Raw genomic sequence first — 25,212 nt, 5'->3', positions numbered from 1 at the left:
TCACTGAGAGGAGAACAGAGCATGGGGTTAGCTCTCCCCATGAAAGAACACAAAGGTCTGGCCTATAAATCTTAGGACTGTATTTGGAAGCATGGGCCTCAGTATCATACTCAGTAGCATACATGGGCTCTTGACCTGTGGCTTCCCCCTGGGTCACCTCTGGGCACATCAGCCCCTTGAACTCTCAAGAACCTCTAAGGAGGCGCTGAAAAATAATGTGGTGCTCATCCCCGGGTGCCCAGGGATCCCATCTCCCAGCTCGCTCCTCCACATAGATTCCTGGACCAGCTGAGAGCTCTCTTTAGTGCCCAGGAGAATGGGGAAAAGCTAATCCAGTGTGAGGAAGAGGCCTTTTTTTCTTTTTTTTCCCCCATCCCAGGGACACAATCAGGTCCTGTGAGCACAATTTGCTCCAGTATCTATCAAAACAGTCATGCTAGGAAAAGGTTACCCATTCAAATGACCACATTTGCCATTCAAAGAAAAAGAAGACAGGAAAGGAAAAGGATCTACCTGGTACCGCATAAAAAAAAGAGAGAGAGAGAGAGGAGGAGGATTGTCAGTCAGATGTGTTCAATGTGCCCTGAACTACATAGCAAACTCAACAGTTATACAGAACTGGGGACAATTCCGGGTCAGTGTCACAGTCCAACAATAAAGACCACACTTTTTCCATGCTGCTTAAGTCCATCCTGGTTTCCCTCTAGACCTGTCCTCCTTTGCATTTTTCCCAACGCCAGTTTCTCCCTTCAAACAGACATCACTTTCTGAAGAACCATTTTTTGTATAGGCTGCAGTCCTTTGGTGTACAATCTACCTTGTAGATGAATTGGGAAGTCATGGGGATTGAGGGATTGCTACCAACAAACAGACTAGGCGAAGGCAAAATGATTTGAGTAGTCAGTTGATCAGAAGCGTGTGAATCCAGCACTGGACCTTAGGTCTGTACAAAATACAAAGAGAATAAAGTTTGTCTGCTCTATTTTCAGGGCAACACCTCGGGTTTCCCTCCCATCTCTGTTCTAAACAGATAATAATGGCAGTACTTTCCCCATCTTGGATTGCTCACTACCATCACTGTGTCACTACTATGAAAGCTGGCCATAACACAGAAGAACTCCATGATGAATAGCAAAGCTTCATTCAGTATAGCTATACTTTTTAATGACCAGCTGGTGGTGTACATAGCAGAGTGTATAAGGAAAACATATATTTGTCCAAGCCGTGTCTTTTCAGGCTTGGCAGTTCCATCTCTGTTCATTGGTCAGCAAAACAGGCTAAACAGAAACAGAAGCCTATGGCATCACTGTACAGCTGTCAATTTCGCTTGGAACACCAAACGTTGACATGTGTAATCCAATCATGGACGTGAACGCCGCTTCAGTGCAAACTGAGCCCATTCGGCATTCTCATATTTAATGTCATTTTGGGACCACAGTCCTTTTGGCAGTGCTTAGATTATAGAGCTCAGATTTAATACAATTATTAAATACCAAATTATTACTAAACATATATAAAGAGCTTGAAAAACTCTATGTATTAACCCTAAAAATATACTTTCACTAACCTTTTGCGAAGACAGCATGGCCCACTGGATACTGTATTGATAATCTCTTCCCAGCTCTGTCAGTGATTTGCTTTGTGACCTCGGGCTGCTCACCACACTTTGCCTCAGTTTCCCCATATGTAATACAGGTTAATGATACTAACTCTTCTTTATAAAGTACTTTGAGAGCTATGGATTTAGATCAAGCTCCATAAAGTGCTTTGGATAAATCCCCATAACAGCTTAGTTGTAGCCATGGATGACATCCACCTGGGCCACATTGACTCCTCCAGTTACATGGATTGATTCTTTTAGGGAGAAGGGCAATAGAAGGGCACTTCCTCCTCTGGCAAACAGCAATCCCTGCCTATCCTGGCTAATCGCCATTGATGGACCAATCCTCCATGAATTTATCTAGTTATTTTTTGAACCCCGTTATAGTCTTGGCCAGTGCAGGGAGTTTGGTTTCCACACACTGGAGAGAAGACTGATTGGAATATCTGTCTATGTTGATTTATCTAATCTGGAAGTGCTTCAGTTCTCTCCTCCCTGTCCCGCTTCCCCGCCACATTCCACTGACTGATATAAGGGGCAGGGTTGGACCTTGTGTAATGAATAAAAGTAGGACTTAAAACTATTAGTTATAGCTGGATACAATGAAAACCTGATTTGCCAAAATCACCTTAGAGGCCTACAGAGTTTCTCAGACCTGGGAAACTGAATATATCAGGGATTACACTGCCTGATGTAAAACAGCGAAATGGGACAAAGCAATCTTTTTACCATGCACAGCAAAATTTGAGTGTACATGCCTGACATTGTCTATTTAATTAGAAGAGCATTTCTGAACCTAGAGCAGGGAATTCAGACTCAGAAGCATGCAGGTAAGTTTGTCCACCTAATTTATTTCTCCACCATTGGGAGCTTCCATTTTTTAGTGTCATTCAGTGCAGCCCCCAAATCACTTCCCACAGCTCCCAAAGAAGCTACTCTGGGTTATAACATACACCACTGATGTGTTCAAGCTCTGAAGGTATTCATGGAAGTAGTGCCTCTGGAGGCCTAACAGAAAGATGTCTGTTCCCCTCCCCTTCACAGGGATGGCCAAGAATTTAGTGACACAGAGTGGTTCTTGCACTGAGGATATAAAATATTTCCAGATCTTCCGCATCTCTACCACTGATGCATCTGAAAAACTGACCCCACTGTGTATAGTATTTTGCTCCCATGAGTAATCATCTTTCCGACAGCTTCTATTCTGAGAGTGCAAGAAAGTGCACGTAGTCGGAGAAAGGAAAGAAAGTCATTTGCATACCGATCATACACTTTGTAATTGCCTGCTGTTCATCCTAATGAGATTTTGCCAAACTCATTAGAATAATTCCATGCCTCTTAATACCCACTGGGATTGCATTATTATTTGATAAATCCCAACAGTTGGCATATAGCACTGCGTCTTTTTGTTCAGCTCCTTCAAATCTCTGAAAACTGCCAAAAAAAGGCTGTGAATAACCACGTTGGTCTCCCTCTTTCTCTTGGGTTGTCTAATACTGACAGTAACTCACAATTGTCACAGTTAAAAAGATCTCTTTATCAGCCACGCTTTCACTAGTTTCTTAAAGTTGCAGGTATTCATTCACTCAGGGCTGCCTTGTCTGCATATGGCTGAAAGCAAAGAAATTCCTGCACCCAGCATGTACCTTCTCTCTGTCAAAGATCTGTGGGCTGCCACCTCCCATGAAGGGTAAAGAGCAGAAGTCATTTCTATACAATACAGTATTTTGACTGGTAATATTCATTAATGCCTTCCTGCCATCTGTTTTGTTCCTCCTTTCATCCAATCATGTCTGAAATTAGGTCCAATTTTATACTGAATTCTGCATGGGCAGACCCTGGTTTCCACATAGAGCTCCTTGCAGGATCAAGACCTGAGATGGTATGCAGTTCAGGCAGGGACTATGTGTACTGTACTGGGTTTAAAAAAAATAAATCACATGTTCAAATGTATTAACGTTTTTCTCACCCCTCTGGCTGAGTGAATAAGCCACACAGACAACAGGGAAATCTAACAACTGATCATACAGGGAAAAACATTGAAGCTGACTAAAAACTGGTCCACATTTTTTGAAATTTTGATGAAAAAGGACCACAAATTTTGGACACAATGTTACACAATGTCCTTTACAGTTTGTCAGCCTGATCTACTGCCTATATGCAGAGTGTTGTCAATTGTACTAAGTAAACAAATCTGGGGAAAATACAGAAATATGTTTTCTCTAGTCTTTCAGCTATAATAATCATGTGTTACAAAGGTGTTACAAGACGCTAATAGACTTAGCTTTTAGTTGTAGCAGCATGATGTAAAAGATCCAGAAAGAAGTCTGATTTTTAAATTGACAGGCTCCCTTTAAAGCAAATCCACCCTGGATGATATTTGCTTTGGGACTCTGCTCTTACAAACACTGCAAGTGGTCACAGTAACACCCACTTTAATCGCAGATCAAGCTCTAATTCCTCCTACTTCCTGTCCCTTCCCTTCCTTACTATTTCCTTCCAAGACAACAATATTATAGACAATTTAAATCACACACAGGGCAATGGTAAAGGCAATATACTCAGCACAGTAATTATTCTCACATCACACTACCACTTACAAAAACAAAGAAAGAACAATGAACACTCCTAACCAGACATTGCTCATTTAATTTTCTCATGCTATGTAATGTTAAACTGGCTAATGCTACCATGAGAATCACTAGCAACAATTAAGCATTTATTTGAGGAAATTGGCATCAGTGCTTCAGCATAACCATTAGCATCAGGGTAACTTACTGTTCATGCTGATGGTGATAACTAAGTGCATCAGAAGGGGTGCAATTGAAAACAGATTAAACACAGGTGTGTGTTGACAATTCTAGAGTGTTTCTCAGCTGGTCTTATTTGTCCCTGAGTTCTGGTTGCAGGAGACATGCAGTTTATTGAGCAGTACATCTCCTCTACACCTCCCTGAATCCTGATTAGCTTGTATCTACCATTGACCAACAGGCTGGCTTTCCAAGAGCCTGCTTGTCGGTCAATGGTAGATACAAGCTAATTAGGGAGGTGTAGAGGAGCTATCCTGCTTGGTGTTAAGATAACAAAAAATAGCTTTTTATTTCCCTGCTTTTATGTCAGGTGTGTAGCAACCTTAACAGTTTCATAAAAACCTCTTTTTTTGGCTTCATAACATCAGATGCATAGGAGACATTGACTTTTTACCATATACACATGTTCACCACTACATGATCCCACATCTGGCTTCAGTTCTGATACATTCACATTGTTCCATGCTGCAATGTCTCTTTCTAGCTTGTCCAAGTTAACCAAAGATCTGTGTTCCCTCCCTCCTGCTTACATCAGGGATTGTTTTGTTTCAGATAGAACAAGGAACCCCACCTCAAACTTTTGCTCACCTACTGAGGTGAACTCAACACAAGCCTTTAAAGAAGCTCTGAAATGTCTGGCTCAGGTTTACTTTTTACTTTCATTACCTGACTGGGACCTCTGAAGTGACAAAGCCAGTGGTATTTCTGGCCATCCCCAGATGGATTTGAGAAAGGAGGCCTGCTGGGTGCCCACTGGAGACAAACAGAGATAGAAGGTTAGATAGTGGCCATTTAGGAAAAATACCAGAAAGGCAATGAATCCACTTAATCGGAAATGTCAGAAACAGATAGCAGGTCATCAGGCGTCTCCGTCAAGAGAGTATCTGATAGGTAAGGTGATGGGAATCTGATAGGAATGGGTGATATGTTAGTGAGAGGGAGGAGCAGGAGGGGAGAGTCATTGACATTCAGGCACCAAAAATCTCCATACTCTTCTCATCAACCCTATAGAGATCCATGGTTCTCTGGTGGCCTAGGACTAGATATGAAAACTTAAGTGTTAATGGCAGAAAACATGGGTGGATATGAACAAGCTCCTTCACAAGGAATTCTGTCTTTCTACCTGTGGAAAAAGCAAAATGGTCCATTTCTGTCCAAACATAGCATCTGCCAAATAATGCCCCACTGAACTATTCTGGGCAGTGAATGGCCCTGTTAGCCCAGAATGCTTCCACTCAACTCCATAACTCAGCACCTCTCACAGTGAAGAGCTGTCAACCTCCTTCTCAGAGAAAAATCATCTACATCGAAGCTGGCATCTCAGGACACCAGGATCTGTACAGTGATCATAGGCCCAGTATTTCAGTACCTTCTCATTCTGAATTCAGCCCCTTCACACAACAAGAAATCCTAGAAGCACTGCAGGAAACTCAAGCCACCTCCTGCAGCTCAGATCCATTCCTTTCATGACTAGAGAAAGAGTTGAGAGCATCTGAGATGCCTATAAATGACATTTTTGACACTTTCTTGGAGAAGAGAAATCTATGATCTACCTCAACCTTGTTATTTAGAAACCATCGCCTGATGCAAGCAACCTTCCCAAATATGGCCCAGTATCTAATTTCCCAATCCTAAACAAGCTAAATGAATTGTGACAAGGATTACTTCCATCTAGATACTGCCATCCTGTACTCCTTCCAATTAGGCATCCAGCCGGGGCCTGGAATGGGATTGGCACTGATGACACCCCGGGGTAGTATCCTGTTGGCTGTGGACCGTATCCATATGGCTGGATGTCTCCATGACATTTGATAGAGCAGACCGTGAAATCATGTTATCCCCCTTAGAGACAGTTGGTTAGTGTTAGTGGTGAGATGCTGACGTCATGATGAGATGGCTTCAGTTACAGACAGTGAAATAGGGGCCCTAACCAGTGCTCCAAATTTTTATGCATCCAAACTTTGAATCCTCTCTTAGTCATTGTATTCCTCTTGTTTTCACTGAGGCTATAACTTTCACCCTGATCAGCAGTATCAGATCCAAATGGTTCATTGCGCTCATACCAGTACACAGTATACTGAAGAAAGTCCATGATGTATGAGATATACCCAATGTGCTCTGAGCGTGGTAATTAGGTATGTTTTGGAATTATTTAGACTCAATTAATGATTAAAAAATACTTAATAGATACTTTTGGCAGCTAAAGTACAACTCAGTTGTTATATAGCTGAAATTATATGAGCTGTAAAAGGGTAATTATCAGCAAGAGAGTGAGTTGTGGAAAAGGAAATGTGAAAAGGCAGCAACACTGCTGATAATATGTTGTATCTGAAATAACTACTAGTCTCAATAGGCCTTTTAGCAAGAGATAAGCAGAATTAAAATACAGCATTCACTCACTGTGAAGACCAAACACTGGACTCCCCAGCCACTGAGTGTTTGTGGGGGGCAGGGCAGGGCTCTGGATTTTGCAGGTGAGAGGGGGGCAGGGAATACTGGCACCTAGAGTTTGGGGGTGGAGGGGTAGGGGTGAGGGAGGAGAAATGCCGAGTCTTCAGTACCTAGTTGTCTTTGATCTACTTTTCTCTCATTTCTAACCCAATTTCTCTCTCTCGAGACACTGCATGCTAGCAAAAGGGGAATTTTATAACCAGAGGTGTTCATAACATCCCAAAAGGCTGAGGCTGTACTTGTAAGAGGATCTAATTTCTGTCATACTGAGTGTTTATCCCTTGGCAGCTATATTAACCCTGGGGATTTCATTTTACTGGGGATAAGAGGAGGTGAAAGACAAAACCCCTTTCATCAATGTGTAAAAATGAAGATTATTATCTGCGTGTCATCAGATGCATTTTGAGCCCTGGAAAGTTTCCTCTGTCACATAAAAGGGAACTTATTTTTTCCGCATCTGAAGCTGCTTTTTCATGGTGTTGGTTCATTGCTGCAGTCAGCAATACATGTCCATCCTCCAGCAAGAGAGCGGGGCTTGCACAAACACACCCTTATATTAAAATCCCTTTCACGTCAGATGACGTCTTAATAATTGAAAATTTCCCTCAGTTACGGAGGAGGCAAGGCAAGCCCTTTGATAGGTAGTGGTCAGCATGAACGAGAAGGAGTGTGCTGTTATGGAGCTTGCGTTTGCTATGGATTATTTTCCCCATGCACTGCATCTTTCAAGCAATAGGAACCGTTGGCTTGTAGCTGTAGGCAGCCATTTTAAGAAGCAGTGTTCAGTGAAGATGGCTAGGAAGAGAGAGAGAGACTCCCGCTCCTTCTCTCTCCTGGGGATCTTGCTTCTGTTCTTTTTGTTTTGTTCTCAGTCTAAAAGAAAGACCATGCTCACTCAGTATCTGCTCAGTGGGCCGAATTCTCATCTCTGTATGAAAAAAACATAGCAAGGAATACACTGAGAACAGCAATCATTAAGGTTTTTTTTTTTACCATTAACCTTGCAGCCCAAAACAAAATAGAAATACTCCTGATTCTTGTATAAACACAGGATGCGTCCGGTTCCTATTATGCCCAGGCCCTTCTCCACCCAGCGTGACAAAAGTCCCTGCAAAATCCATTTTATAAAATCCTGTATTAACGTCTTTCAGTTAAATTCAGGAGGGACAAGTTAAGGCTGAACGCAGCCCAGATTGACCCTAAATGTGAGCTGCAAACCCACATGCTTATTGTGGGGCCTATTGGGGTTATAAAATGTGGGTGCCCCTTAAGAAATGTGGGGTTCCTTTCAGGCTTGGCTGAACCATACCACTCTGAGGTAATCCTCCATTGAAACCCTAGTCAAGTTTTCCGGGAACATGCACTTCCCCAGTTGCAATCTTTATAAACCTTCCCTTTTTCCCTTGCCATTTTCAGTGGTGAGAGGACAACCTATTTCACTGCCCACAGCATCAGTTAAATTGTGTTGTCTTATTTCTGTGGCTAGCCAGAAGGAAACCTGTTTACTGAGAGTAGGTAACAAACACAGAGGCTTTCTGAGCCAGGCTTCTGCAGGCAGTTTCTGCCAGTGAGTGCAAGATTCCACAGACCCACTATTCTATTGCTGCTGATTTACAGTTCTCCCAGGCAGCTCTGCGAGACGTGTGCTGCTGCACGTGACAGAGCGCCCACAGGGTACACAATGTAGAAGTAATCTTCTTCTGCGTCCTTGATCATGCCTTAGGATTCATTTGTGGCTAGCCCCTTGTGGGTGTGCAAGGAGCACACACACTCCACACACCTATATAAGGGGTAGCTGTGGTCTCAGTCCTTGTGCTCCCTGAACACAGGGACTGGGATTGTCTTATACAGACAGCAGCACTACCCCCCTCGGCCCCCCAATAGCCATTCTACATCAATGGGGCTACACAAGGGACAGTACACCCCTCCCTCTCTAAAGTGCATCTAACGGCTTCCGGCTGACTCAGCTCGAACGCTGCTGGGTCTGTCACTTGGCCAGAGCACCTTCACCGTCTCTCCCTCCCAAGCATGGAGCTGGCTTACAAAGCCCAGACAGGGTTCTTCATCGAAATGCCTGAGGAAGAGGGGATTAAAAAAAAAATCAACACACAATTACAGCCAGGATAGCTGATCTCGCCCAGTTCAGCTTTCCCAAACACTGCTCAGGGAGCAGACAATAACAAGCAGCATTGATTTATTGGTGCAGACGAAGTGGAGAAATAGGAATGTAATAAATGTCAAGATGACGAGAAATGCACCCATGCCCTCAGCCCCTACACACGTAGCCCAGAAAGGGAGAGAGATTATCTGCCATGAAACAGCACATTGCTGAAATTCTAATGAACACAAGAAACTAGAGCCAAGGCAAGTAGGTGATGTTAGAAATGCAAAGTCTGACATGGATTTATCACATTAAAATGTCAAGAGCGGGCCAGCAAGGAATGTCAGGGGAAGGGCAACCTACGCTTTGTAAAAGGCATGGCAGGGAAGATAGAAATTGACTTTTGGTGTGACATGATTACAATCGAAGTATATTGCACATAAAAACGCTATGTTAATAAGAACATTCAGGTTGCAAAGTTAAGCTCTCAAAAGTTAGGAAATGCCAGAATTAAGGTTAGCTATGTGTCCTTAATTTGCCCCATCCCCTTGTTCATGTACATGTAAGCAAGGTCTGAGTGGCTGAGTGACACTCGCCCTGCTCAGCAGCTGAAAGCCCATGTGCATGGGTTTTGTATTTGCATGAGTACAATGAAGTACTCAGCATATTGCATAAGCACACTGGGTGCTGAGCGTGATGGAAAATGGTCAATGTGTCTGGTACTGTGTTACAAGTCACTTTTGTGTTAACTGCAAGGGTAATGAAATGTTGTCCTTAAATTATATGAACGAATGGCATCAGATCTGTATTTAGCCTGTTCTGATCAAAAATTCACTCTCACCCTAACAGAGCCCAAAAAGGGTGGCGGACGGATGTTTCAGCATTATGGGGGAGGAGGGGTAAGAAGTCTTCGGTTGAGATTGCACTAGCCCTGGCAAAGGGCTACCCTCAGGCATGAATTGATGATCTCCTCCCACTGTTAAATGGTAGAATTAATAATTCTTCTTGGAGTCTTTTGTTTGTTAAAAGCAGGGACATTGCTTCTGGTCAGCAGAAGGTTTTCCCATGAGCTGAAATTCACTAAAAGCTGAATCACTAAAGAGACTGGGAAACCTTCACTGACAACCACCAGAGACGTGCCAGCAGTGGGCAGCACCTGCAGACAGCGGGATCGGTCAGCAGCAGTAGATGGCAGGAGCAACAGTGGTCAATGCCAACAGATGGCGGGATCGGTTGGCGCCAGCAGATGGCAGGAGCCAGGTGCGGTCAGGGTCGGTTAGCATCTGTAGACAGAGGGGTGCCAGCAGACGGCGGGAGACAGGAGCTGTTGACGCCAGCAGACGGCAGGAGCCAGCAGTGGGGACTCAGTGAGGCCCGGAGGTGGCAGGAGGCAGCAGTGGAGGAGGCCTGGTCCAGCCTGCGTCCGGCAGAAGCCTGAAGAGGGGGACTGGCTGAGCCCCAAACGAGAGGTGGACATTGCAGCTACGATGGTCAGTACAGGGGAAAGCAAGACGGGAGAGGCAAAAGACACGCCTCGGTACTCTGGAATGGGTTTCACAGACTAAGTTCATGAATTCTGTTTGCACTGGTTCCCAAACCAGTGCTGTGTTACTTCCCTTCTGTTATTAAAAGGTTTGCTTCCTACACTCAAACTCTGTGCTTGTGAGAGGGGAAGTATTACCCTTTGGGGCGCCCAGGGGATAGTGTGGGATTTCCCAGGTGACGAGCCAGTTTGGCGTTGTATCATTGACAGGGACCCCTAGACATAGAACCCAACCCTTGCTGCTGCCGACTCTGTCTGGCAGAAGGATTACATACATTATGATAAGACCTTTAATTACATGATCACAAGCTTGACCCCTTTTGCCCCATCTCCTCTGGCTTGTCTCTGTCCCTGTCCTGTCTCTTCTCCGTGCCTGGATCCTTGTCCCAGTCCCATTCTCCTTGTCTAGCAAGACTCATTCTCCACTCCCCAGGCTTCTCATCCCAGCTCCAGTGTCTTTGCCCAGCCAGTCCCAGTTCTTCCTTACCCAGCTCCTTGTCCAGTCTATCTCTTCTTCCTGTACTGGCTCACAGTACCAGTTTCCTTCCCAATTCCAGTACCATGGGCTCCTCAAACAGTCTCAGTGAGCTAGCCACCCTGCTGCCTCCTTAGCTCCTTATCCTACTCTCTTCACCAACCAGTCTCAGTTCTCCCCCTAGATCCTGGCTCCATGTCAGATCTGTCTTCCTTTCCCCCCGTAGTGATTCCCGAACCCACTCTCCCCTCAGCTAGTTGTCTGAACTCAGCCTCCACGCTGCTAACTGGTTCCCACTCCCCCTCACATTTCATTTCAGCAGCTCCTAGCCCACCAGCACCTACTCCCAGTCTCCATGAGAAAGCAGTTTCAATTTCCCTTCCACACCCAGTCAATCCCAATCTCCTCTCCCACAGCACCCAGTCACAGTTTCCTTCCTCTCTTCCAGTCCCAGTCTCCTTGACCCAATCCACTTCTTTTCCCTTCTCCACAGTGCCGTTCTTGCTCCCTCTGCATTCTAGTAAGACGGCTTTCTCCTCCAGGCTGCCTGGGTGCCAGCAGGTGCAGTCACTGAGAGCTCAGGACAGACAGACGCCCCACTCACAGTCTCTGTGTCTGACCTCAAAATGGCCTGGAGCATCCAGAATCATCGTTATCAGTAAAGTCCTTCTGAGCCTGAAATGAAAGCCCTAAAATGAAGCATGCTCAGTCACAATGTGGGGCAGGCACATGTACAACTTTGGCCAGTTCTAGGAGATAGGAGAGGTTGAGCAGTCTCAGAAAGGACAAAAACTTCAGAGATTTTTAGCTGCTAAATGCTAAGGAAGTCTACCTGGATTTGGCCAAGTTATGAGCCAAAAAATTTTAGTTGGCACATGCTTGATCTGTACTGAGCATGTGCAAAGATTTTTTTCTGGAGACTCCTAACGAGGCCAGATTTGGGCAGATTTTCATGGAGCTCTCAAAACGTACATCCCTGACACAAAAGCCATTTCCCTCCTGCAAATTTCAAGTCTCTGCTCCAAAGTATGGCGGTCCTAAGAGCAGTTCAAAGAAAAGGTCACCAGAATTTTTTTTTTTTTAACATGGGCAAAACAATATATTTTTCTCTAGCCTCATTCTCAGAAATGGCTGAATTGTTTTGGCTGAATTTCCCCCCCAAAAAAAATCAGTCTAAAGAAGACAGCTGGAGTGGAAAATTTGATTCCAAGTGGTTAAAGTTTGGCAAAGTTATAAGCAACTGACAGCAGCAGTGTCTTATAATGAGAAATTATCAGCCTCATTTCTAATAGAGACTGGAATTCACTATGTGCCATATGAGGGACCCAGTGACCTGTCCAATAGAAGGCGGTGCATTAGATACTTCAGTGAAGTCATGGGAACAAAGAGCCCTTGCTCTTCCACCTCCAAAACCACAGAGTAACAGCCAGAAGATGCTTGAACCCAAAGTAGCCCTTCATGGCCAAGAGTGTCAATCATTGTGGACGGGGTATGTGGAGATGACCAAGTTGTTCAAATCTTGTTTAACATATCAGCATCAATTGAAAATTATAGTATTTTTTGCAAACCATACATCTGTGGCCAGAAAACATTTTAGCACAAGTGTCTTTCACATATTCTGTGGCTATGAAGGAAAGATGGTGAGCAACGAATATTTGAAAAGGACAGACTTGTGACTAAGGCACAGCCCTAAAAGTCAGGCTTGGAATTTCCATGCCATTAAAAACAAATCTCTCTGTGACTCGGTTTTCTCATCAATAAAATGGGGTTAATACTATGTCATAGGGGTGTGGTGAGGGTTAATTCATTAATGTGAGGAAAGCATTTTAAGATCCCTGGATGGACAGCTATATGTAAGTGTAGTGTTATTAATGATTCTCTGCCCAGAGTTGGCAGCAAATACATCTGCTCAGAGTACTGTTAGACTCCATCCTTGTATTTAACCCATTATTTTGCAGAAAGTAACAATGATTCCATTGTGTAATGATGGATATAAGAGTAACGCCAAGAAATAAACAGAGAGATTTATAGCTGCATTTTCTTGGAACGTGTCATTATATCCAATGCTATTGAGTCACAGAAACATGATCTGGCCAGTGCTAACTGGTTTTGCTCAGGTGAGCTTGAAAAATTTGATTGGGACGGTACGTTGTGTAGGTGTCGAATGCAGACTAATGAACGTGCTGGAAAAATAACAAATTGTAATTCTGGTGTAGAACAGGAAACCTTTTGGTTACACAATAAAATAACACAATGTAATGCCTGTAGTAGTTCTATAGTAACCTTTATATATGTATCCCAATGCATTATACAAACAACGTTCATGCTGTACCACTGCCAACAAGTCAAATCCAGTTTAAAGAAAAGAAAGTCATTTTCAAATTACTTCCAAACAAAACATTCATTGACAGAGAGTCCCATTAACAGTTTGGAATTAATATTATAAGGATATGGAATACTGGTAGGGGGCTCAATCCATGTGATAGGCAGGCATTAACCCATTATATTCTCTGTAAGGCACCATTAATGTTCTATAACAAAGCTGAAAGCTCTCTGGCAGAGGGGTTAATCACACTTGACTTTAAACCCCCCCCACCCCCAGAAAAACACAAGGACAATTCTGGCACTTGGAAAGCAGGAGTGAACTTGGTGGGGGTGGGAGGGCATGTACAGTAATCGCAAACCCCAACCACAATCCCAGCAGTTCTTGCTCATCACACCCAGGATGCTAACAGTCCCCTCTTGCCACTCCCACTTTGTTAGGACCACCGATTTTTCTTACTTAATGGCAGGTCATCTAAACTTGTATTGGGGTGCAGATGAGCATGATAGCTTTTATTCAGATTGTGTTTTGAATATTTGCAATTCCATTTACATTTTTCTAGAACACTATTCATGCCTACAGGAGCCATTTATGAGGCCAAAATGACAAGATTTTGCCTCTTTTGCATGTTCCTGGGTAGTGGAAATACCATGGGGGAAAAAAACCCAAACCAAACCAAAACTCACAAAAGCTGGCGGAAAACATACAAACACCAAGATACTTGCATTTATTCAGGTTTACCTGGTATCCTGGTTTATTTGAATTCCTGCAAAACCTGTATGCATGGCCCTAAATTTCAATTCAGAAATAACATGTCAAAAGCATTTCTACATATTTTGAAGCCTTTTTAATTGTTTGATCCGTTTTTCACTAATACTGTTATTTACAACCAGATCAATCATTATTTTAAAATTGATGGAAATTATTTCCAGCCAATGTTAGTTTACTTTATATGTATAATAAAAATACTTGATTGCCCTTTTAAAAACAATTCATAAAATCATAGGATCTTAGAAGATTAGGGTTGGAAGGGACCTCAGGAGGTCATTTAGTTCAACCCCCTGCTCAAAGCAGGACCAACCCTAACCCAAATCTAGGGCTTTGTCAAGCTGGGCCTTAAAAATCTCTAATGATGGAGACTCCACCACCTCCCTAGGTAACCCAATTAAACACACTGTCTGTGCCTAGTTCTCCTAATGTTGGGATTATACCCCCAATCCTGCAAAGAGCTTCATTTTAAACACTATGATTAGCCCCATCAATGTCAAGGTGGCTTGGTTTCAATGGGGTTACTCACATGGTGTAAAGTTAAATGTGCTCACACCACTGCAGTGACCTACGTGCTTACGTACTGTGAGACCAGACTCCCCACTGCCTCCATGCAGGCTGTCCTTTCCCCAGTATGTTTACTAGAGACAGCCCTCATTTGATCACTTCGCTTATCTCTATATTTTGTCTTCCTCCTTCTTGTCTGTCATGTTTTTATTCTCCTGCCCTTTGCTGTCTCTTTTCTTTATTGCCTATTCCTCAGACGCTTCTTTCTCTCTCTCTCTCTAACATTTGCCTCCTTTCCTGTTCACTGGCCTCCTTCCCACCTCTTGGTACTTTCCTTTCCTACTCCCTCAACCCTAGGCAACTTCCTTCCCAGCATCCCCTGTTGCTGCTGGTCCCTGCCATGCACTGCTTCAATCTGAGCTGAACAGTGGGGTGGAGGTACCCCAGGTTTGTAACTGGTCCCAAACCCCAGGCCATGTACTCAAGAGAACACAGTTTACTTCCCACTAGGGCTAGTCCCCTTCATTGTGTACAACCTTTGGGGAGACAGGAATTAATCTCAGAAAAAAATGCTGCACTCAGCTGCAAACGTGCACTTTTCCGAGCAGCGACAAAAGGGTAGTAAAAGGGACTGATGGCAGCCCTATAGGGGCTCACGCATACCTCCCCAAGCAATAGTACAATATACTGTGTCCCCAGCACCCAGACATACAGATAAACCCTCACTAACCCGAGTAAGAGTCTGAACAAGTCCCGGACCATGCTGGGCAGAAGGTGGCAGTGGCGCCCGGCGCATGTGCACCCTGACCAGTGAGTGCTCTTTGCACCGGGTCACATTTCTCCCCCTGGATCCTGTGGAGCAGCTGAAGCCCCAGCGCCCTATCCCCCCCCCAGCACCCCAGGGGGACACTTGAGCCCCCTGCCCCTCTGAGCTCCTCTGGCCCATCTGCGCTCTGGCCTGGCGGGGGGGCTGCACTCAGCCAAGCTACAGCCAGGTGAGACCTGGCCCAGAGGAGAATAGGGGTGGATCGACAGCAGAGGATGGTTCTGGAGTGGACTGCCTGAGAAAGGTCCGGCTCGGAATTTGCGAGGGGTGGTGGTGTCCAGTTCGGGAATAGAGGTTCAGGAGGAGCCCTGTTCTGGTAGGCAGTGGGGAAGGTTGGGTTGAGAGAGATTGGTTCATAGAGGGGTGTGATCCAGTGCGAACTGGAAGGTGGTCTGGTCCAGTGTGGGGGTTTTGGTCTGAGGAGGGATGTGAGTCTGAGCCTGATCTGGGTGGGAGGAGGCGTTCTAGGGAGGGACGTGGGTCCGGCCTGATTTGGAGGGTTGCTGGCCTTTTGGGCACACAGCTGTTCCTGATCCCAGTCTATGTGCCTGACTAGCAAGACTAGTATGAATAATGATGCTGTAAAGAAAACGTATCAACGTTTTTCAGCTATTTTATTTTTTAAATGCTTTAAAGAGTTTGAAACTCTCCCTGGTTTCATACAGAAATTTGATTCAGGCCCTGGTAGCTCATATGAGAAATGTGTCAGATGAGATAGCGGCCAGGTTCCCTTTTAGTGGGAGAAGCACCGGGCTGGTGTTTTGGCCACTTTGGCTTTTCTTAGCTATTTTTACTCCTTGTGTTTTATTTTGTATTCTTTCTTTTATAATTTATTTTACACTTGTGCGTATTCTTTTTGCCCTAGGGCTACCATTGCCGGCAGCCTCGTGGCCACCGCTTCCATCTGCAACTTAAACTTGCAAATAGTGTAAATGAACCCTGTGCAGCTCTGCGTGCTGTGTCAAAGACAGCCTCTGTGTCAGTCTCCTATCCAGTAGTGTACCATGGGTTGCCGGCACCTGGGGGCCAATACTTGCATTTGCGACCCCCCGCCCTCACTGGGGGTGGGGTCTGCGGGGCCATTTCCGGCACTCCCCTCCTCTCCCTCCCCCCCCCCAGCCAGCTGTCAGGGCGGTGGATGCGGCAGGGAGCAGGAGTGACAGGGGCAGATGCCCCCAGGCCACCTGGTGGCAGGGGCCGGGAGGGTCATGACGGGCTCTGCCCCGGAGCCCTGCCATTAAGCTGGCTGCCTGGTCCCTGCATGGCTGGGGTCCCAGCGGCTCCCTGATGTCCTTATGGGTGGAGGGGCTGGGAGGACGTTTGTCCCCCCGAAGCGGGAGTCCTCGGCTTCCGGCAGGCCTGAGCTGGAATCGGGGGGCGGCTCCGAGGAGGAGGGCCCAGCCGGTGCCCCCCCAAGGCCAGTGCTTGGGGGGATGGCCCCCTCCCAGCCACCCTCCCGTCGGTCCACCACTGCTCCTGATTTTTACAATCATTCCCCGCGGGGGTGGGGAGGCCACAAATATATTTGGCTCCGGCCCCATAAAAGGTTAATCCAGCCCTGGTCGCACTGCTGGTCAGGCCTCCTCTCTGGCTCTGGATCACACTCCCAGCCTGGCTGTAAGCTGTTCCCCTAGCCTTCACCCCAGGCTCTGGTTGAGCCTCCTTCTCCTGCTGCCAGCAGCGACACCACATACTCCCATCTCATTCCTGTGGCTCGTCTCTCTAGCCCCACCCCCCACGCCAATCCATTCCCCAGCAACAGCTGAGCAGGGCATGTGGGGCATGAGGGTGGCCCTTTCACACTGCAGCCACGTGCGGGTGGCATAGGAACCCTGGAACAGAATAGCTAAAGGAATGTGACCAACGCAAGCTAGCTGGTTAATTACACTCCCTGACCCACTCCCCTGCCCCACTGTATCAAGCTGCTGATTGATCTGGAGGAGTGCGACAGGGAAAGAGCCTCTTGAGAAGTCAAGGGAGTATACTTACCCAGCTAGGAAGGGCTGACGCTTCACAGCTGGTTAATCTCAGTTATTCTGCTCAGACCGGGAGTGGAGCAGTGGGTGGCACTGAGAGCGAGGGGACGAGCTGGTCAAAGAGAGTGCGAGCATCTCACACCAGCTACAGCGTGCAAGTCGTGGAAGAGCAGCACCTAGAGCCTCATGAAGAGTCTGGCCTTGCTGTATTCTAGGCTGGTAACATAAAAACCATCCCTTAAAACCTGAGAGTCCTCTGGGGAAAGGAGTGGTTTCTGTTTGGTTGTGGATGATGAAAAGCATAAAAGGGATTAATGGTCACTGCTCCAGTCCCACACAGCATGTAACTGAGGTGCAATGACTCGGGTATTAAATGTCTTTCCTAGGCAGTCAAATCATTCTTTGGTTTGGTAGGGTTCTCTCTGCACACCCACGTGGTAAGACCAAGAGGGGAGAGGGGAAAAGAGAGGCTAGTCCCTAGTTGCTACAGAGGGAAGCTGGGAGAGCTGGTGGATTTTCTGTCTTTTCTACTCCCCTCCATGCACAGGAAAAGTCCAGTGGCTGGAACACTTTCAGGTCTATTGGCAGAACCGGGATCATACAAAGTTCCACGTACTACATCAGGTCTAGGATGAATGCAGCAGGCTTTGGACTATGCCTTAGCTCCTTGCAGCTTTTTTATAGGACAGACTTTCCCCATGACTAAACCCTTGCAGAGTTCCTGCTGAGAAATCTGAATGTTCATCCTTAATGTTCAAGAGATGGGTTCCACCCCAAACGGGTAATATTTGGCATCTGAATCCATGTACTTAAAGGCCTTACAGGAAACTGTTGGGGTATTCTGTATGCATGTGGGTTTAGGGTTCTAAATAAATGTAAATGTATAAAACACGGGTTGATTTTCTTCTTTTTACAAACCATTTTTTAAAAGTAAGAAGAAAGAGCAAAGGCTAAAACTGAGCAAGGATGCAACAGGGTCGCTTGCAGCTGGAAGGTAGCCAGCCCTGATTACTGAAGAGGAACACCTGGGCTGGCTCAGAGGCTTCATTATAAAGAGCAGCAGGAAGCTGTAGGCTGTGGCTGTCACAAAGGAAACGCGCTAGTGTACCAGTCAGCCAGGGTGGGGACTGGTGGCTTTGGTTGGAGCAGATGGGGACACAGCTGTGTGTGGCACAAGAAGGCAGGGCTGAGTAGGAGCTTTTGTGTTATAGTTATGGACTTTATTTTGGGGATCCTGAGGATTATTTGAACGTTTTCTGTCATTAAACCAGCTCAGAGCGGGTGTGCTATTAGCCCCAAGAGTGATGGTGGGGTGTTCTTAAGGAGCCTGCAAGAGGGGGCTAGCGGGGCAGGGTGGCTGTAAAGTGACCCCTGGCCACAAGATAAGGCTTGGTAAGCAGCTACCCTACTACACTCCTATAGTGAGCAAGGAATTAACTTAAAGTTCCCTTAGCTTCCAAAACTGCAAACTGTGCCTCTCACCTGCTCTCTAGTTTAACATTTGTAATCCAAGGCAGTTGAGAAGCCCTGGCCACTGCATTGTGATGCTACAATACTGTTGTGATGGGTAAGTATATGATCCTGTGCAGCAAGAACAGCATTAGCAGAAAGAGGAGGCACAGCTGGAATAGAAGCCCACTCAGATTGCTTGACGAATGCAAAGAGTGGCAGAACCCAGACGCTATCGGAGATGTTACTGAGCAATTGTGTGAGAGAATAGTGGATGGGAAAGAGGGAAAAGGGAGAGAACAAAAAGTGATCAGTGAAAAGAAGGCTGGAAACAGGTGGCAGTGACAAAAATATAGCCCTATTGGCATGTGGTAGATGTAAGGTGTGTTGGGTGGCTTGTGAGATATAAAATTCAGTAGTGTCCTGAAGAGAGCACAGGGTCAAGACAGAAGGGTTAACAGTAAAAGACTAGCATTATTGGGGAAAAAAAAAAAAAAAAAGATGTGCAGTCTGCAATCAAAAATGTCACTCTGCTGTCACAGTTGGCTATTGGAGACAAAAGCAAATGTGTACCATGTAGCAGTATACTCTTGAAGGAGATTGCTCACTCACATGGCAGACCCTTTGCTGGTGTAAATTGGTGTAGCTCCGTTACTTCAATTGGGAGGTGCAAATTCACACCACTGGTACATCTACACAGCAATGCAAGCCCGGGCTTGAGCCTGGGCTCAAGCCTAACTCACCTTGCATCCACACACCAACTGTGTTAACCTAGGGTCCCAAGACTTCACAGAGCTGTAGGGTCTGAGCCTATTGCTTTCCTGTGTGCACTCTGCCTGGGTTTGATTCGGGTCTCGGCTGTCTTCCAGATATATCCCAGAGTTCCTTGGGGCAATTTCCTTAGTCTTCTCTATGCCTACAATCTATGGTATAGTCTATTGCACTCTATTGCAAAGGGAAGCCACTCAGTTCAATATTAGTCCATCATCTGCTGAACACCGGTCTGCATCATGCTATCAGACAGCCTGCAGGGTTCCTGTGAAGACTGACGAGAAGAAACTTTTGCAAAGAGAGCTGCTTCCTAGTCACAAAAACACAGCCAGATTTTGGTGCACACTGCCTGGGCACCCTTGCACAAGCAGCCCCGGGGGGGAGGGGAGGGGCATAGAGCAGAGTGGGGACTAAGTGGCTGCCCTGCAGGGAGGGGAGTGGCAGAGCTCCTGGCTCAGCACAGCTGGGGACGGATGATCCCCAACATCCCAACTGTGTCCCCTCCCTGCAGGGCAGCCACTTTGTCCCCACTTTGCTTTCTGTCCCCCTTACCGCCCCCCCCCCCCCCCCCAGGTTGTGTTTTCAGAGGCGCTCAAGGAAGCATGAACCATGAGGGTGATGACTGGGAGCCTGCCCCAAAAGTTGCCCACAGCTTTCCAAGTATCTCTTATCCCTGCCTCCTGGACAGGGATAAGAGCTCCCTGGGGAGCGGGGAGGGAGGTTCTGAAGCACACTGCACCCCAAGCCCTGGGGATGCACTTCACTGCTCTGCAGCCGGCAGCAGCCAGCTTGGGATGTGTGCGTGTTTTTCCTCTGAAACCTACATTTTATGTCAAATTTCAAAACAAAAATAAATAAAAAAACTAACCAGACACAAACACCTTTGTTGAACAGCCAATTTTAAAAGTTAAGAATTGCAAAGTTTCATTTTAATAGTTTGACAACCCTGGAGACTGACGTCCTAATGATCCTCAGAACAGGTGTACATGGGCATTTTCCTACCAATGTGACTCAGCCCAAAGGTAGAGCATCCAATTCTCAGATTAGTATGAAGCTTTCTCAAACTGCAGTCATTCGACTGAGACAGCCACCAAAGGAGCTAATCATGCAGCTTATATACTCTTGTGCTCCTTATGAGCATCTGAGTTCCTTCAAAAGCACCGTCATCATTTGGAAATAGGTCTGGCAGTAGAATTTTCCCACAGTGCACCATGATCCTGGGGCTAGCATGTCAACACTAGGGAGAGAGGGGGCTGCTACACACTCTGGGACAGGGTTACTTTGATTGAGGTCTGTGCACTGCAATGTGGATGCCAGAGCCCTAAATTCAAGCACGGGTCAGAAAATCCTTAACCTAGGGTTAAAATGCAGTGTAAACGCTCAAGCCAAAGATTCCCTGACATGGATCGGCTGACTTGAGTCCCACTATCCTTTGGCTTACATTTCTGTGTAAACAGACCCCAAAAATTGATTTCCTCTTGGGGTAAGAAAAATTGTCTCAGCTATAGGCCTGAAATTCACTTTCCTTCAATATTCATAGATTTTAAGGCCAGAAGGGACCATTGTGATCATCTAGTCACACCTCCTGCATAGCATTGGCCAGAGAATTCCACCTAGTAGCTAGGGACAGGGGATAGATCACTTGATGATTATCATTTCTGTTCATTCCCTCTGAAGCACCTGGCACTGGCCACCATTGGAAGACAGGATACTGGATTAGATAGACCATTGATCTGACCCAGTATTCTTATGTTCTTACGATCCAATGGTTAAAGTTAGCTAAATTCAGGCTAGAAATAAGGAGTAAATAAATATTTAACTGTGAGGATAATTAATCAGTGGAACAACACCCAAAAGGATATGGCAAGTTCTCCATCACTTCAAGTCTTTAAATCAAAATTTGATGTCTATCTAAAAATTATGCTCTAGCTAAAACACAAGATTTGGGCTTGACTACTAGTAATTGGAAAGAGCCTAGTGGAGCGCAACAAAAATGATTAGGGGACTCTAGCACATTACTTATGAAGAGAGATTGAGGGAACTGGGCTTGTTTAGGCTGCAGAAGAGAAGAATGAGGGGGGATTTGATAGCAGCCTTCAACTATTTGAAAGGGGATTCCAGGGAGGATGGAACTAGGCTATTCCCAGCGGTGGCAGACGACAGAACAAGGAGCAATGGTCTCAAGTTACACTGGGGGGAGTCTAGGTTGGATATTAGAAAAAACTTTTTCACTAGGAGGTGGTGAAGCACTGGAATGGGTTACCTAGCGATTAGGTGGAATCTCCATCCTTAAAGGTTTTAAGGCCCAGTTTGACAAAGCCCTGGCTGAGATGATTTAGTTGGGGTTGGTCCTGCTTTGAGCAGGGGTTTGGACTAGCTGACCTCCTGAGGTTCCCTTCCAACCGTAATCACCTATGATTCTATAAATCCAAGATCTCTTTCTTGAGTAGTAACAGCCTATTTACACCCCATCATTTTATATGTATAGTTGGGATTATGTTTTCCAATGTATATTGCTTTGCATTTATCAACATTGAATTTCATCTGCCATTTTGTTGCCCAGTCACCCAGTTTTGTGAGATGCCTTTGTATCTCTTTAATGATGTCTTTAAGAAGTTTCCGTGCAGCTTGCAGGATTTCACTTTTGGCACTATACCTTTTAATTTTTGTTTAACTAACTTCCTCATTTTTGTGTAGTTCCCCTCTCTGAATTTAAATGTTAATGTTGTGAGCTGCCTTGATGTCCCCCCTGCTCCCCCACCATCAAACAGGGCTGTTAAATTTTATTATGCTATGGTCACTGTTACCAAGCAGTTCAGCTATATTCACCTCTTCAACCAGATCCTATGCTCCACTTATAACTAAATCAAGAAGTGCCTCTCCCTTGTGGATTCCAGGAGTAGCTTCTCCGTGAAGCAGTAATTTAAGGTGTCAAGAAACTTTATCTCTGCATCCCATCCTGAGGTGACATGTACCCAGTCAATATGGGGATAGTTGAAATCCCCCATTATTACTGAGTTTTTTTATTTTTATAGCCTCTCTAATCTCGCTTGTTATGCCTTTGTCTCATACATTGAAGAGCACTCTACTATCAATTCCTAGGAGAGGGAAATTTACTTGTTAGAGAGAATAAAAAGTGGGGCAAACCTGATCAAATTGCAGGTTTATAGGTCAATGAAAGGTTTGCAGACCTCTCACTTGTTGCCTAAATCTAATGCTAACACAAATAGGTACAATTACAACAGAATAATGTTAGTTCTTCCTGGTAGTTATGCAGGCTTGAAGGGATTGCATATGACTACAGTTTCTGCGGACAGTATTCCTTGAATTTTGAGGCTGGGCTTCCTGTGCTTTATTTTTGCTCACTGGTTTTTTAGGTTCCTTATCTTCTTTGCCATGGGAGTAACTTCCAGCCAAGTTACAACAGCTGTATTCAGGCTAAGGAAAGTCAACCAAAAAGTTAAGTTCCTTCCCCAGCCTCACAGTGAATACTTTTCACTTAGGACTCAAAATATCAGAATGCATCTTGAACCCTGTGTGTTGTATCCCGGACGTTTGATAGTTCTGCTCTTGAGTCCTCGACATCATGTCACAAGGTACAAAAAACCCCATGTTCTCCTGACCTTGTGTTTAAAGCAGTTCTCCAAAACAATGTATTGAAAAAGCAACTGATGGTTCAAATTTAATCACTTTCATCTCTGATACGGAGCTACAGCCACTAGTATCAGGATGTAGAATGCATGCTCAGTCCTCTGGAGGGCTCATTTCTGTCCCACTATAGCCCCTTTGTGCTGCTGCAGTGCAAAAGGGCACAGTAGACCCCCAAGGGGAATTCTTGTGCAAAGAGGGCTTTCCCACTGGCACAGGGTTGATTTGATAAGCCCTGCACGATGATGTAGAGACATGTTTGGGGGCTGGGAGGAGGTGGGTCCAGAATATTATGTTCTCTAACTGTCCTGGGGTACAGACTGTGCCAGTGAGGTAACTTAAAGAAGCTTCTGGAGCTCCTCCATGTTGTGTTGGATGCTGAGGAGGCTCCTGGCCAGTGCCAGAAGTTGTAGGGTGTAAAGATGGCACAAACCTCTTGTCTGGGCTCCATTTCCTGGCTGGAAAGTCAATGCAGCTGCAATCTGTTCCATTTAATGCACATTACATGTGGCTCCTTGTGCTCCTAGGCCCTGATCCTGCAAAGCCAACTGAATGGGTGGAGTCCTGGGCCTGCTCAGAGTCCCAGTGAAGCCCACAGGAGTCCATGCAGAAGTCGGTGCATGTGGTCCTAATTGCAAGATTGGGGCCCTACGGATCTAAAAATACAGCACTCATTTGTATAGGATAGGCCCCCTTGGACTATAGCCACTCTAGACCTTCTCTTGAGTCTAGATTATTACAAACAATGCATATTTGCAAAGACCTAACCCCAAGTGAAAGGTGCTGTCCACACAAGCCATCTACATAGGAAAAATAGCACTTTGAAATGCATGATTTTGAAAGGAAAAACATTGAACAAGTTTATTTTTGTTTCACTTCAGCTCCGACCCACCAAGCCAACAGTCTGAGCTCTAAATTACCATCTTAAGGAAGTTTCCAAGAAGATTGCCTTTTTTAATCACTTTTCTCTGAATTTCCTCCACTTCACTGATGTTTCTCTTGTATCGAGGTGCACATAGTTTTTAAAATTTGCCCCTTTTGCCAAAACTGCAATTTAAAACAACAAAAATCCATAACACAATGTACAATGTGAAGAATAGTTACCTCACAGCTTTAAACTCCTGCCTGTTCCCAGCCTTTCGCCCAACGTTCTCTTCTTGTGTTATGCTGTGATTTATAGATCTTCAACTGTAAGATGCTCAGGGCAGGAGCAGGGGCTCTGACTTTTATTTGCACCATCCACAACTATAGTCTATATAAATAACACATAATGATAGAACAGGCGCAGAGAGGAAGGATGAACCCCTGGTTTGGGCAGTAGCTTCAGACTTGAGACCTGGATTCAGTTCCCTGCTCTGTTATAGATGCCTGTGTGACTGGGACAAGTCACTTATGCCTGAATGCACAAAGGAGTTAGGCGCCTAAGTCACAGTTTCAGAACCTCTGTGATGCACAAAACTCTTGCTGAAACCCTATAGGAGCCTAGGGTGTTTTGCAGGAAAATTCCCTACACGCCCATGTTTCCGCTTCTGAGCACGTGCACTGTCGCCTCCCTGTGGGCGTTCAGATGCGTATCTCCCCACCGGAGCCCCAGAGTGATTCTCAAACCAGGGGAAGACAGGAGTTCAGCTGCCCAAGTCATAGACCCTATCCGGTAGACATGCTGTCAGAGACCACCCACCAGATCAGGCTCCGCAGGTGAGTGCACACAAAACAGCCAGGGGAGGGCGACCTTCGTCATGAATTCTATCCTAGTGGTTAGGGAATTCACATGGGAAACCACGGGTTCAAGTCTCTCCTCCACCTGAAGGGGAGACGGTATTGAACAAGGATCCACCCACTGTCTAATTCCTTTTGTGCATTCAGGCCTTAGTTTCTCTGTGCCTGAGTTCCTCCTCCGTAAAATGGTGGCACTAATACTTCCCTACGTCACAGAAATGTAGTGAGAATAAATCTATTAATGA

Source organism: Emydura macquarii, unplaced genomic scaffold (genome assembly GCF_026122565.2).
Source record: "Emydura macquarii macquarii isolate MOO-44397 ecotype Brisbane River unplaced genomic scaffold, CSIRO-AGI_Emac_v2 contig_2473, whole genome shotgun sequence".
NCBI lineage: Eukaryota > Metazoa > Chordata > Testudines > Chelidae > Emydura > Emydura macquarii.
Note: the sequence above shows the minus strand (reverse complement) of the source record.